Source organism: Chrysemys picta, chromosome 4 (genome assembly GCF_011386835.1).
Source record: "Chrysemys picta bellii isolate R12L10 chromosome 4, ASM1138683v2, whole genome shotgun sequence".
Taxonomy (NCBI): Eukaryota; Metazoa; Chordata; order Testudines; family Emydidae; genus Chrysemys; species Chrysemys picta.
The window spans coordinates 84,946,536-84,958,625 of record NC_088794.1 but is presented as its reverse complement, the minus strand read 5'-3'; the positions used below and the strand labels follow the sequence as shown (position 1 = coordinate 84,958,625).

The window sequence follows — 12,090 nt, the reverse complement described above, 5'->3', positions numbered from 1 at the left end:
AAGCATCTTGCATGTCAAGAGCCATGAACCAAATTCCCTCCTGTAGGGAGGTGATCTTTGATGCCAACATAACCATTCGGAATTTTGATTTGCAAATAAAAACATTTAATTGCTGAAGGTCAAAAATGGGTCTCCATCCTCTATTTTTCTTGGGGACTATGAAATATGGAGAATGGAACTCTTTCCTTTGGTGCTGATTTGGCACTTGTTCTATGACCCCTTGTTGGAGGAGAGAATCTCTCCACTGACAAAGAATCTCCCCGCTAGAGCAGTCCCTGAAGAGAGGCTGAGAATTTTATAGAATAGCCACAGTGGATGATTAATAGTACCCACTCGTCTGTTGTGACTGTCCTCAAATTATGGGCAAAAAAGCTGGGGCAGACAACAAAGGTTGAGGGGGTAGTAGACAATGGCATCAATAGGGGTAGGCGGTTCTTGATTGTCACAGGAAAAATCTCCTGGATAGTGGATGGGGCTGGATAGTTGTAGTTGTGGTAAAGGCAGCTGTATATCTAGGCCTTTGTACACTGTGACATTTGCATGGTGGCTGGAATGATCGCTGGCAGTATGATGGTTGGGGAGGCAGTCTTGGCTTGTACACCTGTTTATGGTGGTTTTGGAACCGAGATTTAAATGCTGAGATAGCAGAGAGTTGGTCTAAAGACTTTCAATGAGTGTAGCGACTCAGTCTTCTTGTTAAGACCAGATGAGAATGATGAAACATCCATCGGTACCTGTGGATCCAGTTCAATCACTCCTGCCTCATAGAATCATAGAATATCAGGGTTGGAAGGGACCTCAAGAGGTCATCTAGTCCAACCCCCTGCTCAAAGCAGGACCAATTCCCAACTAAATCATCCCAGCCAGGGCTTTGTCAAGCCGGGCCTTAAAAACCTCCAAGGAAGGAGACTCCACCACCTCCCTAGGTAACGCATTCCAGTGCTTCACCACCCTCCTAGTGAAATAGTGTTTCCTAATATCCAACCAGGACCTCCCCCACTGCAACTTGAGACCATTGCTCCTTGTTCTGTCATCTGCCACCACTGAGAACAGCCGAGCTCCATCCTCTTTGGAACCCCCCTTCAGGTAGTTGAAGGCTGCTATCAAATCCCCCCTCATTCTTCTCTTCTGGAGACTAAACAATCCCAGTTCCCTCAGCCTCTCCTCATAAGTCATGTGCTCCAGACCCCTAATCATTTTTGTTGCCCTCCGCTGGACTCTTTCCAATTTTTCCACATCCTTCTTGTAGTGTGGGGCCCAAAACTGGACACAGTATTCTAGATGAGGCCTCACCAATGTCGAATAAAGGGGAACGATCATGTTCCTCGATCTGCTGGCAATGCCCCTACTTATACAGCCCAAAATGCCGTTAGCCTTCTTGGCAACAAGAGCACACTGTTGACTCATATCCAGCTTCTCGTCCACTGTGACCCCTAGGTCCTTTTCTGCAGAACTGCTACCTAGCCATTCGGTCCCTAGTCTGTAGCAGTGCATGGGATACTTCCGTCATATTCCGATGCAGCCGAGAGGTGTTGCGTGAGGGAGGTATGGTGGGATTCCTGGATGGATCCAGGATGTCTAGTGTAGGGATCCTATGGTCACCAACAGAGCCAATATGAAGGGTCAACTGGCTGAGGTGTGATGTGTGACCCTCACTCTGCTGGAGGACAGACTAACAAGCTCTTCTGGGCTCACTCAGCCCTAAGAAGGCAAACCTCTAAGGCTTGCTCTGCCTGGAGGGGTGGAGCTTAAAAAAGGGAAGGGTCACAGGATCACCTACCACAGGAAGGGTCAGTGAACAAGACAACTGCTACACCTCAGAAACAGATCAGCCATGATGAAGACAGTCACAGGACTCACCGTCCTGGAAACTGCATGGACCAGCTGTCAAGCAAAGTGCTCCAAAGAGGAGGGCCTGGAGGTAGACCCTAATTAAATATTGTAGAGCAGCTGCTAAGCCAAGCCCTAAAAGACTGACCCCCAGAAAGACTTCCTCAGAGACAGGCCACCTTTGCCTTTATTTTTTTTTTACAGTAAGTCTCATTTCTTGCAAAGGGAAGACAGAGAAAGGGACCTCTTTTTTGTTTGTCTTTTTTGGAGAACCTCTGGTGTGCTACAAACAGGGGGAGGACTTTATAAACAACTTGGATTGTCATCTGGTAGAATCACAGAACCACAGGGTTAGATGGGACCGCAAGGGTCTTCTAGTCTAACTCCCTGTCAAGATGCAGGATTTGTTGGGTCTAAACTATCAAAAACAGATGGCTATCCAGCCTCCTTTTGAAAGCCTCCAGTGCAGGAGCTTCCACAACCTCCCAAGGCAGTCTGTTCCATTGCCCTACTGTTCCTACAGTTATGAAGCTTTGCCTGAGATTTAATCTAAATCTGCTATGCTGCAGTTTCAAGCCATTGCCTCTTGTCCTGCCCACTTTGTGGCAAGAGAGAACTTTTCTTAAGGCTGCCAATTTTAGTTGGATGTATTCCTGGAGATCTCATCACACAACATAATCTTTAATTAAAGATTAATCTTTCATTCCTGGAGACTCCAGGCCAATCCTGGAGGGTTAGCAACCCTAAATTTCTCCATCTTTTTTATGGCAGCCTTTCAAGTATTTGAAGATCATTATCCTGTCACTGTTCCCCCTCATGTCCCCTTTTCCAAACTAAACATATCCAATTCCTTCAGCTTTTGCTCACATGACTTGCATTCCATCCCTTTTATTATCTTTGCCACTTGCCTCTGGATCCTTTTGATACTCTGGTGACCAAAATTGAATACAGTACTCCATCTGAGGCCTCACCAGTGCTGAGTAGAGCGGTACTATCACCTCCGATGACTTGCATGCTAGGCCTCTGTTAATGCAACCTAAAATTGCATTTGCTTTTTTTTGCAACCGCATCACATTGCTGACTCATGTGGAGGTTATGATCCTCCACAACTCCCAGATCCTCTGCAACAGAGATGCCTGTGTTTGAGGCCATAGTGCTTATAGTGCAGCTGCCAGGTCTCTGCAGGTGTGTAGTCAAGTAAAATAATGGCTTTTCTAAATTGTCAAAAATGTAAAATGTGGATCCTGAAACTACTGTAACATCAGCAAAATCCCCAAAACATTATTTCATCAAAAAATCTATACATGAGAGAGGAATGATGGTTTTGCTGTGAAGGAACTGGACTGGGAATGAGAAGAGATAAATTCAATTACGCAGTTATACCATGGACTTCCTAGGATACCTTGGGCAAGCCACATAAGGCCAGAGTTTAAAAAGTGCTCAGCACTCACAAATGGGGACAAATCTTCAGAGGCGTGTGTGTTGGGCTCTTGAAAATCTGCCCATAAATGTCACAGGCAGAGCTGCTGTATGATGACCACGTTGGAAAATCTGGTCCTTATTTTACATGCCTAAATGGGAGCAGAGCTCTTTGGAAAATCCAGACCCACTTGTGCATGCTAAGTGCTTGAAAGCTTGGCTTTGATTTGGTGAAATCCCAGCTCTCTCTATGCCTCAGTGCCGCCTCTGTCAAATGAGGTTAATATTTCCTCTTTTTCACTTATAGAAATGTAGGACTGGAAGGAACCTTGATAGATCATCTAGTCCTGTCCCCTGCATTGAGGCAGTACTATTATCTAGACCAGGGGTCGGCAACCTTTCAGAAGTGGTGTGCCGAGTCTTCATTTATTCACTTTAATTTAAGGATTCGGGTGCCGGTAATATATTTGAACGTTTTTTAGAAGGTCTCTCTCTATAAGTCTATATATAATATAACTAAACTACTGTCGTATGTAAAGTAAACAAGGTTTTCAAAATGTTTAAGAAGCTTCATTTAAAATTAAATTAAAATGCTGAACTTAAGCTGCTGACCTGCTCAGCCCACTGCCAGCCTGGGGTTCTGCTCACCTAGGCTGGCAGCAGGCTGAGCAGGGCCTGCGGCCAGAAACCCGGCTGGCAAGGGGCCGGCAGCCAGAACCCCAGGTTGGCAGCAGGCTGAGCGGGGCCGGGACCCCAGACCGGCGGCGGGCTGAGCGGGGCCGGCACCCCAGACCGGCAGCAGGCCGAGCGGCTCAGCCTGCTGCCGGTCTGGGGTTCCGTCCACTGGCTCCTGCCAGCCAGGGTCCCGGCTGCCGGCCACGATCAGCCTGCTGCCAGTCTGGGGTTCTGGCTGCTGGCCCCTTGCCAGCTGGGGTCCCAGCCACCGGCCCCGCTCAGCCTGCTGCCAACCTAGTGCTCAGGGTGGGGGGGGGGGTGCAAGAGTCAGGGCATAGGGTGTGGGGGGGCTGGGTATGTGTGGGGAGTGCAGGAGTCAGGGCAGGGGGTATGGGGAGTGCAGGAGTCAGGGCAGGGGTGTGGGGGGGGTTGGATATGTGTGGAGGGTGCAGGAGTCAGGGCAGAGGGCTGGGTGCAAGTGAGGGGGTGCAGGAGTCAGGGCATAGGGTGTGGGGGGGCTGGGTATGTGTGGAGGGTGAAGGAGTCAGGGATGGGGCCGTGGGGGTGATGCAGGGAGCTGGGGTGCAAGGGGGGTGCAGGGGTCAGGGCAGAGGGCTGGGTGGGGTGGGCTGGGATCAGGAGGGTGCTCCCAGCCCCCTGAGCAGCTCACAGCAGGGGGCTGGAGGGATATGCCCCACTCCTACCCCCCTTCCCCCTGCCTCTTCTCTGCCTCCTTACCGTTCTGAGCAGCGAGGGCACTGGGGCTGCTCTTCTCCCCTCCCTCGCAAGGGCCATCAACGGCAGGGAGGGAGAGGAGGCAGGGCTCGATGCAGCATGCTGGAGGAAGAGGCGGGGGAGGGGGAAGCTTGGCTGCCGGTGGAGCCTGACCTACAGCAGCAGCCGGCAGGAACAAGCTTGCTTCTGCCCCCTGCCCCTGCCCCTGCCAGAGAGAGGGGTAGGTGGGGGGCAGAGAAAAGCAGGCTGGGTCGGGCAGGATTTTTAATGGCACGCTGCTGCCTGCCGGGGTCCTGCTCAACCCGCTGCCTCACCACTAAAAATAGGCTCTTGTGCCATCTTTGGCACACGTGCCATAGGTTGCCAACCCCTGATCTAGACCATCCCTGACAGGTGTTTGTCTAACCTGTTCTTAAAAACTTCCAATGACTGAGATTCCACAACCTTCCTAGGCAATTTGTTTCGGTGCTTAACTATCCTTACAGTTAGGAAGTTTTTCCTAACGTCTAACTTAAATCTCCCTCTACAGGCGACAATTTAAGCCCGTAATTCTTGTCCTGTCCTCAGTGGTTAAGGGGAGCAACTTTTTAACATACTTGAAGATTGTTATCATGCTCCCCCTCAGTCTTCTCTTCTCCAGACTAAACAAACCCAGTTTTTTCAATCTTTCCTCATAGGTGATGTTTTCTAGACCTTTAATCATTTTAGTTGCTCTCCTCTTGACTTTCTCCAATTTGTCCATATCTTTCTCAAAGTGTGTGGTGCCCAAAACTGGACACAATACTCCAACTGAGGTCTTATCAGTGCTGAGTAGAGTGGAAGACTTATTTCTTGTGTCTTGGTTACAACACTCATGCTAATACATTCTAGAATGATGCTCACCTAGTAGGTGGGATAATGGCCCATGTTTTCCATATTGCTTGGACTAGTGACAGAAGGAGGTTATTTACAGGTAAGGCTATCTTGCTTTGGGGAGAGGTGCGTAGGTTATCTACCAAAGCACATTATGGCTCTTGCACCTCTTCCAAGGGGATCTGTAAGGATTCAACTATCTTCTTCATGAGTTCTTGGAAGAAATTCAAGTCATCCTCACAGGAGGAGGGAGGGTACATAACTGCTTCATCTGGCAAGGAAGGGGTCTTTGATAGCAGGGCCTCCTCCACTCTCAGCTCTTGTTCTTCTAAAGGGTCCTTTTGAGGAAGGGGTTCTGGGGTACCAGTGGTTGCCACTTTTTGGGGATCCTCTTACATGAGGGCATCCTATAGAACAGGCCTCTGTACAGGACCCAGGGATTACAAAAGGCCCAATAAACATGCCTAAAGGCCTTAAAAGCAACATAAAGGAAGGGAGAGGGGCCCCAAGGTGCTCCTACTATGAAGGTTGTCGGATCAGTTGTCAACTGGTATCTGGGGTCTCCTCCTTAGGATACATTTCAGGAGAGGGAGGTTCAAACAGAAAGGTAATAGAATCTTGGATGGAGATCTCGGAGTTCAAGGAGATATTTTTTCCTGTTTCTAGTGAGGGGGGGCAGAAGTGTTGGTACCAGTGACTGTGTTGTGCTGGTGGTTGAGTTGGTACTGGCAGAAGTGTCTTCATCGGAGGTTGCAGCAGCACTGAAGGGTACATTGGAACCAGCAGAAAATCCCTCTTGATCCTTCTCGGTAGAGGAGATGTAGGTTTTTCTGACAATCTACTTGAGAGGGGAATCTAATCAGTACTACTGAGATAGGATACTGAGTGATTGCAATGCATCTGACAATACTGAGGCTGATACAGCTGGATCCATACAGTCCTTATGTCCATGACATACAGAACCACGTGCCTGGGTCAAAGGCTATTTCTTCAAGGAGTCCCTGTGTTTGGAGGACTGCAAGGAGAGTACCAACGTTGGTACCAAATGAGGCTGTTTGCCAAGAGACTTCTCAGTGTCCGACATGCTGGAGGTCTTCACTGATGTGGTGCGATCTCAGTACTGGAGGAGTTAGAAGCATCAGCAGTATCTATACCGGGACATGAAGTCTCCTTGCTTCCTGACTTTTGCAGCAACTTCTCCCTCCTCTTAGGTTCTGTATCATGAGATCTAGTTCTTTTCTGTGGGGATGTATCATCCCTACACCAACCTAATGGAAAGTTCCATGAGGAGGTAAGGGTCACGATGGGACACTTGCAAGGTAATAAATCATGGCCTTATGTAAGGCCCCCCTGGTGGTCTAGGGATTATATAAGATGAGGTAAACAAGGTAATAAATCATGGCCTTATGTAAGGAACGGTTGAACCAATCGGTGTGGGTCTATACATGTGATAAACACATGATTCTCCTTCTTGTCCAATCGGTAGATGTGTGATTATAGCCTAATTGTGTTATGTAATGTTAAGAAAAAACTATAAAAGAAAGCTTGAAATAAACAGAATTGAATTCAGCTTGCAACCACATTGGTCGTGTGCTTTATCCGCTCCGCATGGAACCCCACAAATGGTGACCCCGATGTGATTCGGCTTGGACATCGAGGCAGCCGACTGAAGCGTTCGGTGAGAAAAGGCAGAGGTGGCAGCCGCGGCAGGAGGTACCGGAGGATACCGGCTCCTGGTCGTCCGAGAGAGACGTTTGTGAGCTCACAGCCGACTGAAGCGTTCGGTGAGAAAAGGCGGAGGTGGCAGCCGCGGCAGGAGGTACCGGAGGATACCGGCTCCTGGTCGTCCGAGAGAGACGTTCGTGAGCTCACAAGTGAGCGGCTGCATTTGATAAAATGGGCTCTGCTTTGTCTGCAGAGGAGGAGACGGTGCATGATTTTTTATTACACATCGCTGAAAAGCGGGGAGAGAAGCTTCCCTCTGACGCGTTGTCCCGTTTGTTGAAATGGGGGCAGAGACGCGGGTTTTTTGTTACTCCTGATACTGTCTTTGATAAGGTAGTCTGGGAAAGTCTAGGCTCTGACCTCTGGGAGTCTGTCTCTCACGGCAACAAGGAGGCCGTGTCATTGAGCCAAATATGGTGCAAATCTAAGAAACTGATAGAGACGCTTGCGGCAGAAGCCGAGGTCCAGTTGGCCATTAATGACCTCTTTCGGCCAAAAGAGGAGCCGCCTTATGTGTTGCCGGTGGGAGCCCGTGAGTTCTTTGGGGGTGAGGACACTATCATCCCCAGTGCACCCGAAGTTGATCCTAGTATCGTCCCGTTACCGGACGACCCCGCGGATAAAATGGAGGTCTCGAGCCCAGAAGGGGATAAGTTACAAGAATTTCGGGCGGAAATGTACAAACAGGGCGTTCAGCTACAGGACATGCTGAATCAGTTGTCCCATTTGGCCGGTGAGAGCCATCCCCCGCAGTCCCACACATTGCGAGTCCTGAACCAGCCCGGCTTTCCTGTCACCAATGATGTTTGTACCCCAGAGTTCCGGGCGGAGTTCCCGGGGCAGGATGAGCAGTTGCAGAATAGGTTGAAAAGAATGGCGGAGCCAGGCTTATCTAACTTTGAAAGGACATATAGGAAAAAACCACCGGATAAGATCCCTCCGGCGGATGATGTAGCTACCCCCTGTCTTCGTTGTGGTTTGTGGGGCTGCGCTATTGGGTGCACTGGACGGGATAACGTGTCCACGCACCGGCCACTGGATGTCGCCAACTCGTTTGCTCCAAAGCCTCCGGCATACTCATCCGATGTTTCCACCCTGCGACATGCTTCGGACAATATCCCGGGCGGCTCGGGCCCCCCGGACCCTGTAAGGCGTTGGCACGGACTTATTAGGGAAGCCCATATAGAGGGGGAATTTGCACCCGAGGCTTATCCAGTAGTGACACCGGATCCACAGAACCCCGCGGCACCGGACTTGCACTTGTTGTTTGTCACAGCCTAAACACCTAATAATGCTGTACTTCTGTTTGTTCGGACTCCTTATTATAGGAGCAGGGGTCTTCATATGTCCAAACTCTGTACCTTTTGTTAACCCACGACAAAATGTTTGGGTCACCTGGGCAAACCAAACTGGCCAAGAAGCCCTTTTTGCTTGTCCATGGCCACCCCATTGGATCCCTTTAAAACATGTCTTATTGGCTATCCTTATTTACACCCCAATGGTTTTCGTGGGCATTTACATAATATTACATTTCTTAAAAAGTTCCTTATTTAAGAAAAAGGGGCGAGGTGTGGGGATGTATCATCCCTACACCAACCTAATGGAAAGTTCCATGAGGAGGTAAGGGTCACGATGGGACACTTGCAAGGTAATAAATCATGGCCTTATGTAAGGCCCCCCTGGTGGTCTAGGGATTATATAAGATGAGGTAAACAAGGTAATAAATCATGGCCTTATGTAAGGAACGGTTGAACCAATCGGTGTGGGGCTATACATGTGATAAACACATGATTCTCCTTCTTGTCCAATCGGTAGATGTGTGATTATAGCCTAATTGTGTTATGTAATGTTAAGAAAAACTATAAAAGAAAGCTTGTAATAAACAGAATTGAATTCAGCTTGCAACCACGTTGGTCGTGTGCTTTATCCGCTCCGCATGGAACCCCACACTTTTCTTCTTAAAGAGCTTTGAAGTCTTTGAAGCTGTCCCCTGGACATTGGAGCTGAAGCTGTGGGACTATCTGAGACAGTGGTTGCAGCTAAAATATCCATCACTGAGAGGAAAATACTTATTACAGGTCTGGCAGGGTTTAAAGCCTGGGGTTTAGGGCATACAAAGAGAGGCTGCACACACAGAGAGGCCAAAGTGGGAGAGGGGAGGAGGTCCTGACCCCGAAAACAGCAAAGGGGGAGGGAACCCCAAAAGCACTAAGCACTAAAAACAATAAATAAAATACATTTAAGTAAAATAAAAAGATTAAAAACAAGTGAGCTAACTAAGCTTGAAACTAACAGACCCCAGAACCCTCCATCTCTAACTGCAGGTGAACGTAAGAAGGGAGGCAATAGATCCACCCTCCCCTATATGCCCCTCGGATCAGGGCACAAGGATACACATGGCGCAGATGTAAACCACACAGACATTACTACCAAAAATCTCTGATCGGAAGAACACGGGCTCATGCACACCTAAAGTGGAGCACTTATAGGGACCACTACTCGAAAAAGCCAAACTTAGACTTGTTTCAGCTAATATCAGTACTAATTTTATATGCCATGGAAGTTATACTACATGCTTGACATTTAAAACCCAGTTTTGGATGAATGCACATTGTTTTGCAACTAAACAAAAAAAATCCATAAAACTTCAGAACGTACAAGACAACATGCAGCAAATGCATTCTTCTATTTGGGGCTATTAAAATTAAAAACCTCCACCAAGAGGTAACACTTAAACGGTTTCATAGGTCTGTTTTATTGTATCGAGTAGTCATGTAAACTATGGTTTAATTATAAAACTAAGGTTTTCACAATAAAGCATGCAGAAATCTAACTGAACACATTAAAATTAAGAAAGTCTACAAAAATATGATCTTACATTACCCTTTCATGGTTGGAGATATAATTTTGTGTGCATCATTTTATGGTGAACTGCCAAAATGCACGCAAGCTGACTGAAATGGAAGGGATAGACAACCACAGAAAAAAATGGTAATTATTTTTTATGCATGGACTCTTTCCTAAATTAGAATACAATCCTAAATACCACCAGCCTGCCTCAATGGGTGGGGAAACTTGATGGGGCCAGTGGTGAAAGGGGGACAGTCCCAGCAGGAAGGGAGGGTGACACTAGGTAGTTCCTCCCCGGGAGTCTCTGGTACCCACTGGCCAGCTGAGGGAGTTGGGTGCTGATTAGCCAGCATGCCCCAGCTCCCAGGATTTAACCGAGTGTAGCCTCTTTCAGCTCTGTCCCAGCAGCAGATTTAAAGTTTAATAAAGTTGAGGTCTGCGACTTAACAACATACATGTGTCTGCCCTCATTGTGCTGCTGTGCCCACATCAAATCACCTTATTCAGGAATGAAAGGGCCCAAAGCAGCTGAAAAGCTGTGTCTGGTGTGCAAGCAGTGGGAGGGGAAGAGATGGAAAGGAAAGAGTGGTGGAGACTAAACAAAGCAGGACCACATATCTCCCAGTGTTCCAAGTGAGCAAATAACTGTTTCCATCTAACCACAAATCCACATAGGAGAGGAGTAACAGACATTTACTCTATTCTTCGGATTATATTCAGCAATAGTTTAGCACTGCTAGGCTTCCCGTGTCTGCGTGGCAGGAGATGGGGTATGTCCAACAATAGTTATTCTCTACCCTCCTCTCCATGACCAAAACCCTTTTATTTGCAGGATCAGCATTAGGACTTAGATACTTTACTAATTTTTACATTTCTACAATTGCACCCATGACATGTATCTCTAGGGTTGTTGTTGTTTTGTGGGGAAGGGGGTTAATTCAAATGTACAAAAATTTATGTCAATTATATCCTAAAGAGTCCTTCTGCTCTCAAGCAGGCGCTATATTGCTTTTATACTATGTCCTAGAGGTCAACAAATCTGGACTCTGGCAGACCAACATAAAAATTGAATTTCAGAATTACGGGTATTCTACAAAGAACTCCTTGCCCTGAGCCTCAGATGTTCTGATCTAGAAACTGAGTGCAGCAAGGATACATCAACTGTTCTCAGCAGTTGTGATGGTGCACAGAAAGTGATGTGATTTTTTAATAGGTTAGGTTCAAACCATGTATAGCATTTTAATAGAAACACTTTGAATTGCCCATTGTGGTGAACAGAAGGTAAACAATATAGACAAGGTTTCAGAGTGGTAGCCGTGTTAGTCTGTATCAGCAAAAACAATGAGGTGTCCTTGTGGCACCTTAGAGACTAACAAATTTATTTGGGCATAAGCTTTTGTGGGCTAAAACCCACTTCATCAGGAAGCTGGCATCTGTAAGGGAGTAGCAGCAGGCATGGCAAAGATTTTACACTCAGACTAATTCACTAATCACAAGGGTTAAAAAAAAAGGGCAAATAATGTAGTTTCCCTGTACTGGATATTTTTCAAAGTATTTGGTGGGCACTATTCATATACATCATTAAACCAAAAGCAACACCAATATTTGTAACAGCTTTTTTAAGAGTCTAACATTCAGTATTAAAGGAAACATATGAAAAATATACATAAAATTTAATTTAACTACACTATTCTATTCCTTGAGAAAGAGGAGGAAAATTGCTTTCCTTTAACTGTGCTTCTTTGAAAAGGAATAGCTATTTACCCTTCAGTGACTGTGATTCTTCTAGATGTGCTATCTGCACATATTGCACTTTTAGTGTGCATGTGTCCCATACTGGATTCTTTTGGCCAGCACTGTCCATCAGAGCCACATCTGTGCCGTGCTCCCCCAAAGGCATAAAGAGCAGAGCAGGCACAAGCATACCTCAAACTTCTTTACCAATACAGAATCCAGATGGTATAGGACTCCATAACAGCAGGGAAGAAGGGAGGGTTGCAGATC

At 47.1% G+C, this 12,090-nt stretch overlaps 1 protein-coding gene across 15 annotated transcripts in view; it reads right to left on the bottom strand.

The window, feature by feature from the left end:
• The window catches only part of FUT8 (fucosyltransferase 8), a 246,741-nt gene that overhangs the window by 141,984 nt on the left and 92,667 nt on the right, over positions 1 to 12,090 (bottom strand). For 3 of the 15 annotated variants that reach the window (XM_065595263.1, XM_065595268.1, XM_065595256.1), the window contains one exon: positions 10,120 to 10,190. The exons of the other annotated variants lie outside the window; for them this stretch is intronic. The gene's annotated coding sequence lies outside the window, so the exon portion shown is untranslated. The remainder of the gene's footprint in view (positions 1 to 10,119; positions 10,191 to 12,090) is intronic. 15 annotated transcript variants of the gene reach the window in all.